At 45.1% G+C, this 12,498-nt stretch overlaps 1 protein-coding gene across 1 annotated transcript in view; it reads right to left on the reverse strand.

The window, feature by feature from the left end:
- AKNAD1 (AKNA domain containing 1) overlaps positions 1 to 12,498 on the reverse strand; it is a 159,641-nt gene that overhangs the window by 12,686 nt on the left and 134,457 nt on the right. The gene's annotated exons all lie outside the window — the stretch shown is intronic.

Consider the following 12,498-nt stretch of genomic DNA (forward strand, 5'->3'; position numbering starts at 1 on the left):
GGGACAAAGGGTGGATAGGAGGGGTGGTTGCCCTGGGCACTGTGGTATCATGTGAGATGGGGGGACGCAACAAGAAGATTGGAGGGAGGGGGGAATTTGGGGGGTGTACTAGAAGTAGTGTTTTAGGAGGTTTTGTGTTGGGGGGGATTTGGAGGGTTTGTACTAGCAGAGGCGATATGGGGGGATTAGTGCTAGTAGGAATGAATGGAGGGTATTTGTGCTAGGAGGGGCAATCTGTGCTAAGAGTAGGTTGGGGGGGATTATTGCTAGGAGAAGAATGGGGGGATTTGTGCTGGGAGTGGGGATTGGGGGGGGGTTGTGTACTCAGAGAGGAACTTTGAGGGACTTGAGTGGTAGAAGATTTATGCTAGGAGGGGTGATTTATCTGGTGGGGGGATTTATGCTGGGGGGATTTCATCAGGGGAAGTGGATTTGTACTGGGAGGAGGGAGGAGGGGGAATGTATGCTTAGAGGGAAAGCATGCAGATTAGTGCAATTTTTTTTTAATGTTGACATATAATACTCATACATCTTGGGGGGGGGTTGTCATGTTTGCCCTGGGCTCTAGCTGACCTTGTCCCGGCACTGGTGGCTACCCAAAATGTTATGCTTTGGGTCCAATTTGGACATTTTCACTTAGGGGTGTACTCACTCTTGTTGCCAGCAGTTTAGACATTAATGGCTATGTGTTGAGTTATTTTGAGGGACAGTAAATTTACACTGTTATACAAGCTGTACACTCACTACTTTACATTGTAGAAAAGTGTCTTCAGCGTTGTCACATGAAAAGATATAATAAAATTATTTACAAAAATGTGGGGTGCACTCACTTTTGTGAGATACTGTATGCATATTGTAGGGCAGGGGTAGGCAACCTCGGCCATCCAGCTGTTTTGAAACTACAAGTCCCATGAGACATTGCAAGACCCTGACAATCACAGGCATGATGGGATTTATAGTTTCACCACAGCTGGATTGTCGAGGTTGCCTACCCCTGTTGTAGGGGATCAGACTCAATGCAGGGACAAACATCATATTTATTCCACAGGATATTTTACAAACAGAAGAAACAGGCTTCTTGCCATATAAAAAAATTAAAGTAGACTTCTGCTCTTCTGAGCCCTACTGTGTCCATAGCCTAACCAGTGGTTTAAGGTAAGTGTTCTTTACAAATGCAAACAATTGTATCCAAGTTCAGGGATAAGCAGTCATGCTCCTAGTTGCCTCCTCACAAAGAGACACACACACACACACACACACTCGCTCTGAGAGTTAGAACCAGCTGCTTTAATCAAGACCTAGAAAGAAAACATTAAACGGAGGTCCACGGAATTGGGAGTCTGTCCCACCCAGAGCTCTATAAGACTCCCAGTAAAACCAGCCCCAGAATGGACTTTACTAATACAGGGTTGGTATTCTCTTAGATTGCAAATCTAAGAAACCGTAGAGGAACATATATCCCATCAATACATTTTCCTGCCATTTTAACCTGTTTCACAGGCACCCTGCTACATAGCCCCCCTCTGCCCAAGGTCTCAACATCCAAGTTTGAGCAAACAAACTGTACACTCTGGAGAGAGCATCAGCATTAGCTTGTTGGCTTCCTGGTCTATGTTCTACCATAAACTTGAAATTCTGTAGAGCCAAGAACAATCTGGTAACTCTTGCATTTTTCAACTTATTTTGGGACATTCATTTGAGAGGGGCATGGTCAGTTAAGAGCCTAAACTGTCACCCTAACAGATAGTATTTTAAACTCTCCAGAGCCCACTTGATAGCAAGACATTCCTGTTCTACAATAGCGTATCTTTTTTCAGCGGGGGGTCAATTTTCTACTTGGGAATGCTATGGGATGTTTCTCCCCATCAACCACTTGGGATAACACTGCACCTAATCCCACTCTGACGCATCCATCTGCACTACAAATTCCTGTGTAAAATCTGGGGTAATTGAGACTGGGCTATTACACAGGGCTGTCTTTAGGTCCCAGAAATATTACTCGGCTTCTGGGGTCCAAGTCACCACTGAGGAATTCCTGCCCTTGGTAAGATCTGTAAGAGGAGCAGCCAATGTAGCAAAATTGGGAATAAACTTTCTATAATAGCATATTAACCCCATGGCATGGTCTTTTGTTACCTGGGGTTCTACTAGCTAATGATGTACCCCAAATATCGGGCCTCCTCTAATCCCACAGCATACTTCTTAGGATTAGCGGTCAAATCCTCACACGGAGGGCATTAAGAACAGCCTGCACTTTATGTAAGTGGCTCTCCCAGTCTGCACTAAAAATTACTACATCATTTAAATATGCAGATGCATATGGGTTTAAGGCAGTGTTTCTCAAATCCAGTCCTCAGGCCCCCCCAACAGGTCATGTTTTCAGGATTTCCCTCAGATGAAACGGCTGTGGTAATTGCTAAGGCAGTGAAACTGATCAAATCACCTGTGAAAAATAATGGAAAACCTGAAAACATGACCTGTTGGGGGGGCCTGAGGACTGGATTTGAGAAACACTGGTTTAAGGACACGATCCATCATCTGAAAAGTGGCCAGTGCCCCATGTAGGCTAAATAGCATCCTCTTATACTGCCAGTGCCCCTCTGGGAGTAGAACATTTTCTTTTCTCTTTAGCATGATTCATAAGTGGTATTTGCCAATACCCCTTTGTAAGCTCCAGGGTGGTGAAATATCAAGCATGTCCCAGATGCTCATTTAGCTCATCTACCCTAGGCATTGGATAAACCTCAAATTTTTACACCTCGTTTAGCTTTCAGAAACCATTACAAAATCGGATGCTGCCATCCAGCTTGGGAATAATGACGATTGGACTACACCACTCACTATGGGATTTTTCTATTACATCAAGATCCAACATCCTCCTAATTTCCTCGGAGACTACTTTGCTCCAGGCTTCTGAGATACAATAGGGATTTAAGTTAACATTCAGCCTTGGCTTGGTCCCAATATGCTTTATCATTGAAGTTATCCCTGGAAGCCTGGACCGGCATGTGAGAGGAAGTGTGTCTCACAGCTCCGCTCTAAGAACTGCTTATTGATCCTCTCCCAGCAGCAATCCGCAGCCACAAAACGGCTTCCCAGCTGGACACCGACCCCCTCACCCTCCCAGATCACCTGCCGGCTCTCTGCACCCGAGGGAAGGCAAGAAAACAGGAGGAAAGCATGTCCTCTGAAATCCAAAATGGGGCTGCTGCGGCCCTGGCTCAGCGCACACCGCGAGGCAGTGACAAGCCCAGGAAGGACACACCAGAAGACCACAGAAGACCCAAGGTAAGGACCCTCCGAGGGATATGTTCTACTATGCCCAGAAGCTGGGGGGACACCAGGACAGAGATGCTGGGGGGGGTCAGCTGAGCTGAAGCATGTGGCTGCTAGTGGGTCTTTAATACAGGATACTCTGCAGGCAGCAAAGCATGTAGACCCAGACACCCTGGATGTACAGCCCCCCTCCCTCCATGCTGACACTGATGCTGAGGAGTCAGAACAACCGACCCTAGCAGAAATCCTTAGAGCTGTGCATGTCTGCACAGCCTCTGTGAACACCCTTAAAGAACAGTTTGGAGGGTTGAGGGAAGATGTCTCCCTGTTAAGGCAAGATCTGCAAAAGATCAGAGAGCGCACGACTGCAGTGGAAAGCAGAGTTAGTGATGTTGAAGACAGGCTCCCACCAGTTGCTCGAGAGGCCCATGCCGCTTATCAACTTGCCAATGACACCAACAATAGGGCAGTAGATATGGAAAATCGCCTATGGCGCAATAATGTCCGTATAGTAGGCCTGCCCGAGAAGACTGAGGCAAGAGATGCCACTGCCTATGTGGAGACCTGGCTGATCGAGCTATTTGGAAAGGAGGCCTTTTCCCCTTTCTTTACGGTGGAAAGGGTGTATCGTACACCGTGCCGCCCACTGCCGCCAGGAGATCCCCCTAGACCCATTCTGGCCTGGCTTCTGCACTATAGAGCTAGAGAAGCGATACTGAGAAATGCCCGGGAAAGGTATGGGGTGGTCTACCTTAGTCAGATATTTCACAATGGGAAAATGCACCCGTTCGAAACCCTGCAGAGTCTTTTCGGTTTACCACAATCAATGAGATTTTACTATGTACAATTAAAGCATGCTATAACAGCCCAAGGTAGCTCAGAGGAGTGGGTTTCATGCCCAATGCCACTGTTCAATCTGATTGCAAGAGCTACTAACTCTAAAGGGTTTATATCATCATGCTATAACATGTTACTATGGAATTTTTTGAATAGACACCCTCTTCGGATGCTGGCCAAGTGGTAGGGGGAGGTGGGCATGCTTGATGGTGATCAATAGGAAGAGGCCCTGCAGGCGGTACCCACATGTTCCCTAAATATATCACATAGAGCGACTCAACTATATCTATTGTTAAGAGTGTACTATACCCTCCCACAGACTGTTTGTCATGGGCCTGCGACCTACCCCACTGTGTACTAGGTGTAAGAGGGACCATGGAGACTTAATCCACCTTCTGTGGAGGTGCCCGAAACTCCACCCCTACTGGACGGGGGTGGTGGACACCATAAACAGGGTATTTAAAGTCTCGCTACCCACAGACCCAAAACACTGCCTACTCAATGTGCTAGGGGAATTGGAATGGGAAGAATGCAACGGGTGGCTGTCATTAGACCCCACTGTGTACTAGGTGTAAGAGGGACCATAGAGACTTGATCCACCTTCTGTGGAGGTGCCCGAAACTCCACCCCTACTGGACGGGGGTGGTGGACACCATAAACAGGGTATTTCAAGTCTCGCTACCCGCAGACCCAAAACACTGCCTACTCAACGTGCTAGGGGAATTAGAATGGGAAGAATGCAACGGGTGGCTGTCATTAGATCGCTATTTTTAGCACGTCAGCTAATAATAACCCACTGGATTTCGGAGGATCCCCCTGCTCTTAAAGAGTGGATCAACACAATGGGAGATATGATCTGGAAGGAAAAGACAATTTTCCAACATAGGGGCTGCGCCCAGAAACGCGAGAAGTTATGGGGACCATGGATGGATGTACCGGGGCTTGCCTCGGTGGATCTAGTCATGGGCAGACTATTAACATGAACAGGAGGTTTGGGAGGCCATGTGCTTCATGACTTGGGCAGGGCTACCTCTGGCTGAAGCAAGACTTGGGGTCAGGGGCGTAACTATAGGGGGTGCAGCAGTCACGACCGCAACTGGGCCCTTTGATGCAGGGGGCCCATGCAGCCCCCTCTTCATATGACCAGCAGCAGCATAGGCAGCTAGGGGTACCAGTGCACCATGCACACGGGTGGCTGGAGGTGGAGGGTGACTAGCAGAGCTCCATGCTTGACTATCGCACTGGCTGCTCTTTAGTTGTGCATTCCCCGCATGACCTGTGTCTTCGGCCAGCTCCTCAGAGTACCCCTCTCCTGCTCCATGCATTGCCGCTCAGTCCGATGTCTGTTCTCCCCAGCCAGAGTCCCGCCCACATTGCACTGCATACTTCTCCCGGGTAAACAAACTTTAAGCACACAGATGCAGTGCAGCCCTATGAGAGCTCCCCGGAGGACACTGCAGGCATGTCTGCCAGGCCCCCTCCTCCCCCGTCATACACAGATTATGAAAGGTCTTTCTGGGAGATATGCTGATCACCCGTCCAGCACACTGGATGGAGCCCAGGCCAACATGAATGAGTGAGCGGCCTGCAGCTTGGTCATGGTGAGTGAGAGGACCCCATCCCCCACACACTATTACATACCCCCTCCATCTCCCCCTGGGGACAGGGACCCCTTCTCACGTGGGGACAGGGACCCCCACCTCCCCTGGGGACAGGGACCCCTTCTCACCTGGGGACAGGGACCCCTTCTCACCTGGGGGCAGTAACTTCATCTGCCCTGGAGAAAAGGACCTCATCTCTTCTGGGGACGGGGACCCCATCCTGCCTAGGGACAGTCCCCCAATGGGGCACCTAAAAATAAAAAAAAATAAAAAAAACTACTGATACCAGTGGTGGAACTACAGGGCTCACAAAGGTCATACCTGTGACCACGCCCTGGAGTTCCACCGCCGGACTCGGAGGGAAGGGCCCTGGCTGGGGTTCAGGGGGGCCCTTTATGGTTTCTTGCATCGGGGCCCTGAAGGTTCTAGTTACGCCACTGCTTGGGGTAAGATCAGGTAGTCAAGGAATGTTTAACTCAATCTGTAGACTGTGTATACTGACTGTCTATGATGGCTGTAAAGGTGTAGAAGTGTATATGTAACCTCAGTGTATGTTTACCATGTGCTTTTCAATAAACTTTTATCTGGATAAAAAAAAAAAAAAAAAAGTTATCCCTGGAAGATGAGAAAAGAACTCCCTAATTCTTAGCAGAAATTCCTTGCTTTCTTGTTTTTGGCTTACTGACAGTGCCTCAGCGATCTCTACACCAAGCACCGTAGAAGGACCTGTGTTGGTCATGGCCATAGGTGCAGGGACCAAAAGGGATTCTCTGTCTTTCCAGGGCTTCAATAAATTGACATGGTAGATTTGGTAGGGCTTCCTTTTGCCAGGCTGGTCTACTCTATAGTTAATTTCCCCCACTCATTCTACAATCTCGTATGGCCCTTGCTATTTTGCCAGAAATGTACTCTCCACCGCCGGTACCAGCACAAGAACTCTGTCACCTGGGTTAAAAGGTTTGGATCTTGGACAAGCAGTTATTGACTCTAGCCTGAGCCTGTTGCAAGAGAGATTAAACAATGGGCATGATTTTTCCAATCCGGTCTTGCAATATGCTCCTCTACACTTTTGAGTGGGGTTACTACTTATCTAATAGCTGTGTATATATATATATATATATATATATATATATATATATATATATATATATATATATATATATATATATATATATATATATATATATATATATATATATATATATATATATATATAATTACTACACTTATCTAATAGGCCCCTCGGATGTTAGCCATACAGCAACTAAAAAGGGAAAAAGCCAGTGGAAGCTTGCGTAACTTCCCACACAGCAAACATGAGGTAGGGCAAGAAGCAGTCCCAGTCCCTACCATCTGCTACCACTCGTTTTAACATTCCTTTTAAGGTTTTGTTGAACTTATCCACTAGTCCATCCATTTGCCGGTGGTACACAGAAGTGTGTAAGTGATTCATTTTAAACAATTTAAACAATTCTTTAGTAACCTTTGACATGAAGGGTGTTCCCTGGTCAGTTAACAGCTCCTGAGGAAAACCCACATGTGAAGTTATAAGAGAAAGCTCTTTAGCAATACTATTAGCTGAGGGGTTCCTTAATGGGATTTCCACTGGGTACTCTGGTAGCATAGTCCAAGACAACTAGGATATACTGGTGCCCTCTAGTGGACTTAAACAAGGGACCTATGATATTCATGGCAATCCTGTCAAAGGGCACCTCAATGATGGTAAAGTTACCAGTGGACTCCAGAAATGTGAGACCGAAGCAGTGAGCTGACAAACTGGGCATGACGCACAATACAATTTGACCTCTTTGTGTAAGCCTGGCCAATAAAACTGTTGCAATACTCTTTCTTTAGTTTTATCCACACCCAGATGTCCCCCTAGAACATGAGAATGTGCCAAGTCTATTACCATGCATCTATGAGGTTGAGGTACTAGCAACTGTTCCAGTCTCTCTCCCCGTATCTCATCCACTCTGTATAACAGGTGATTTCATTCCATTCCATTGAAAAATGTGGGAATATAGCCTCCTCCCCTGGTTCTTAGGGTACCCCATTTACCGGTTCCCTGGCCCTGGCTAAAGTGAGGTCCTTAAGCTTGGCCATCCTAAACTTTTCCCGGGTGGTGGGCAGGTCCGGCAGGTCTATCTCTTTGGAGACTTTCTCCTCATTCTGCTCCTCCAGCGGTTCTAGGCAGCAGGAGTCAGATCCAGCTGGGGGCCTTGCTCTCTTGACATTTTCCCATAATCCCAGAAAAAAAGTGAAGTCTCGCCCAAGGACAGCATTATACATTTGATTTGGGACCACTCCCACTTCATGGTGCCTGGTGCCATGGCCCCTGGTTCCCTTTGGCCATTGGGTCTCAATGCCTTGCGCATCAGTGTCCTCAATCGCATTTACCTAAATTTTTTCCCCCATTTTAGGGCGGGATCGATTTTACCCGGGTTGGTGGGCTTCGGTCTCTTGGAGAATGATTATTTGGGTACTGCACCCTGAAGAAAGTCCTCAGTACATAAGTACCACTCCAAGAGGGCCACCAACTCATTGGCATCTTTAGGATCAGCTCTCCCGGCAAACAGCTGTATAGGGATTTGAAGGACTCATACAAAGTGGTTCACTACGACTCTCTCCACGATTTGGGCTGGGGTGGTGACCTCCGGTTTTAACCACATCCATGTCAGGTGAAAGAGGTCATACATCTGGGACTTTGCAGGTTGGTCCACTTTTAAATTGCCAAGCATGGACATGCTGGGCTCTCAAGGCCATTGCTACCCCAAGGCAGGCCAGAATCTCCATTTTAAGACTTTTATTTGCAAGCCTCAGCAGTACTCAAATCAAAATAGGCCTTCTTTGGATCTCCGGTCAAAAAGGGGGCAAGGACTTGAGCACACTGGTCCTGGGGGATGAATAATTAGGCAGATACAGAAAAGGTGCTGAAAACCTTAATCCCTAGAATTGATTAAAACAAAAGCAGGGCTATGCTTGCCTGCAGGTGCTCAGGTACAGACTTTTCTAGCAGGAATAACAGTGAGCAGCACAGCAAAGACATCACCAAAATCGCACTCCAAACCTCACAAGACTTGCAATTTGATTTGAGGCAGCAGTGCCTTATATCGCTCATTGTAGATATACAGGTACATCTAAAACAATTAAAATATCATCAACAAGTTAATTTATTTCAGTAATTCAATTTAAAACAGGGAACTCATGAATTATATAGATTCATTACACACAGAGTGATGTATTTCAAGCATTTATTTCTTTTAATTTTGATGATTATGGCTTACAGCTAGTGAAAACCCAAAATTCAGAAAAATTTAATATTACAGAGGACCAAAAAAAAAAAAATGTAATACTGAAATGTTGACTTCATGAAAAGTATGTCCATATATGTATGGTATAGTATGCACTCAATACTTGGTTGGGGCTCATTTTGACTGCATCAATGCGGCATGGCATGGAGGTTATCAGCCTGTGGCACTGCTGAGGTGTTATGGAAGCCCAGGTTGCTTTGATAGTGGCCTTCACCTCATCTGCATTGTTGGGTCTAGTGTATCATCTTCCTCTTGACAATACCCCACAGATTCTCTATGGGGTTTAGGCTTTGGCAGTGTGGGCAGGTGCCAAATTCTGCTGTAAAATTAAATCATCTCCATAAAGCTGGTCAGCAGAGGGAAGCATAAAGTGTTCTGGAATTTCCTGGTAGAGGGCTGCATTGTCTTTGGACAGTCCAGTTCTTTTTCTCCTTAGTCCAGGTAAGACGCTTCTGACGTTGTCTCTGGTTCAGGAGTGGGTTGACACAAGGAATGCGACAGCTCATGTCCTGGATACGTCTGTGCGTGGTGGCTCTTGAAGCACTGACACCAGCCATAGTCCACTCCTTGTGAATCTCCCCCAAATTCTTGAATGGCCTGTGCTTCACAATCCTCACAAGGTTTCAGTTATCCTTGTTGCTTGTGCACAATTTTTCTAACACACTTTTTCCTTCCACTCAACTCTCCATTATTATGCTTGGATACAGCACTCTGTGAACAGCCAACTTATTTAGCAATGACCTTTTGTGACTTACCCTCCTTGTGAAGGATGTCAATGACTGCCTTCTGGACAACTGTCAAGTCAGCAGTCTTCCCCATGATTGTGTAACCTACTGAACCAGACTGAAAGGCCATTTAAAGGCTCAGGAAACATTTACAGGTGTTTTGAGTTAGTTAGCTGATTAGAGTATGACACCATGAGTCTACAATATTGAAATTTTTCCCAATATTCTATTTTTCTGAGATACTGAATCTTGGATTTTCACTAGCTGTAAGCCATAATCATCAAGATTAAAAGAAAGAAATGCTTGAAATATATCACTCTGTGTAATGAATCTATAGAATATATGAGTTTCACTTTTTGAATTGAATTACTAAAATAAATTAACTTTTTGTTGATATTCAATTTTTTTTAGATGCACCTGTACAACTATACAGCTATTTTTCAGAAGGAACTTAAGGAAAATATGTAAACTTTTCAGACTACTGTTTAGGTGAAAATCTAAATTTCTAAATGCTACCTATACCATAGCAAATCTTCACTTTTTGAGATCAAATCTATTTTATCATACTGAAGCTCCCCTGGTGAATGTGATGTCCCTTATAAAACAGTTTGGCACCCTCTCCGGTTTTTCAATAAATTGGAGCAAATCAGTCCTACTTCCCCTGGATGGGTTGCAGGCTCAGCCGCCGGAATGTGCCCGGTCGCTGGGCGTGGTAACCCAATATAAATATTTGGGAGTCCAGGTCTCTCCGGACCCCTCTGAATACTTGGAACTCAATTTGCATCCATCGTTCAAATGACTGCAAGCTAAATGTACGGCATGGTGCAAACTCCCCTTATCAGTTATAGGGAGGGCCAACTTAATAAAAAAGGTTTGCCCCCCCCCCCAAAATTACTCTATATCCTCCATAATGCTCCTCAATGGGTCCCTCGTTGCTGGTTTGTACTCATTGAAACCGTCTTCAGACTTTCCTATTTGGCGGAGAAACGTGACCAGGGTTCATCTCTCCACATTACAGTATGGTAAGGATCGTGGGGGTCTGGCAATCCCCATCCCTACGTTTTATTTTTCGGCCTTCCAACTCCAGAACTTGGGGGGTAGGGTCTTAATGATCCCTCTGATCTGATCCGTAATATATTGCTCATCAACAGCTCCAAATGTACAGCCCTCTCCTGCCTGGAGGCTGGGGTTCTCGGACATCGCATCCGTAGGGCCTACCATCCCCTCTCCTAAAGAAACTTGTTGACTGTTAAGGCTAGTCTGGGCTAGTCTCGGGGTTTCTTTCAGAAACACCTCTATGGCATAACTCCCTGTATGCCAATGTAAGCAAGCTGGAGGGCTTTCGGATATGGCTGGCATTCATTACCTTTCACAATTGTTTATTCAGAATGTCTTAAAATCTTTCGCTGATCTTCAAAAATAATTTGCCTTACCGAGACAACAATTTTATAAATATTTACAACTACGTCTTGCTTTTCAGGCGCAGGCACGTTGGTCTACACTGGTGCTGTCTGACCACCATCTTATATGGAAAGTTTTTACTGTACCCCATAAAAAAAAAAAAAAAAAAAAAGAGTATGATCTTGCAGGTTTACTCTACTCTAAGTTCTACTATACAGAATTTGTCTACATTCCCGTGTAGGAGGGGTTGGGAGAGAGACCTGGGAATGATTGAGGAGGAGATGTGGCAGATGTGCCTTAAGTCAGTGCCTTTAGTTTCCGTGTCACCCTCACAAAAGCTCTCACAGCTCTTTATATTACATAGAACACCCTTTTGCAGCTTCACCAATGGGGGAGAAAAGATTTTGGCAATTGTCCCAACTGTAACAGAGGAGGGAACTCTCATTCACTTGCTTGCAAAAGCTGTTTCTCTACTGGAAAGCTGTGACAGATATGATCTCTGAAGTGTATCAGGTCCAGGTCCGTTTACATCCTGTGGTCTGTATACTGGGAGCTCTAGATGAAGAAGTTTTTGCCCCACCGGGCAATATAGCTATACATAAGCTTCTGTATTTAGCACGGAATCAGATTCTGGCTGTCTTCTCATGTTCCCACTGAGAAACAGTGGATAGAGCAGGTCAACAGTATACTAATCAGAAAGCGGTTGACATAGCAACATAGAAATGCCATTCGAAAGTTTACATCTATTTGGCAGGCATGGTTGGATACGCCTGGGCAAGTTAAGTTTTTTTTCCTTTTAAGTATTTTCTAATTATGTGGTCCTTGTCAAAATAGTTGCTCTTCCATGTTTTCCTGATATGACAAAAAAGTTATTACATGTAGCCCATTGGCTACTGGTATAGACCTCCGGACAGAGGAAAGTATTTTTCTTTTCATTTTTTGATTCAATTGTTGTTTTTCATATTTTTAGTTTGTTTTTTTTGGCTCTCCATGTACCCATGTGACTTTATACTTTTGTTACATTCTCTAGGTGTGACAGTGTTTTCTCATAAGTCTTGATCTACTGCATTTTGTGCCATATGGATGATATTATTGTATGTCTTACTGCATTTTTTGTATTTTACTTATTGGTACAATAAACATTTTCTGATTTAAAAAAAAATCCACCTTATCTGTTTTGCTGAAAAAAAACTTTACAGATCTGAATATATGAAGAACACATTACATACACAGCTGAATAGAATGAGTCAGAGGAGAGACTTGGTTATCTTCCAAACACCTTCTCTCTGCTTAGTGCTGCTCCATAAGTATTGTAAGAATTCTAATTAGGAAAAGACTGCTGCTGCG

This window comes from Lithobates pipiens, unplaced genomic scaffold, assembly GCF_037356315.1.
Source record: "Lithobates pipiens isolate NorthernLeopardFrog02 unplaced genomic scaffold, aLitPip1_a1.2 Scaffold_23, whole genome shotgun sequence".
NCBI lineage: Eukaryota > Metazoa > Chordata > Amphibia > Anura > Ranidae > Lithobates > Lithobates pipiens.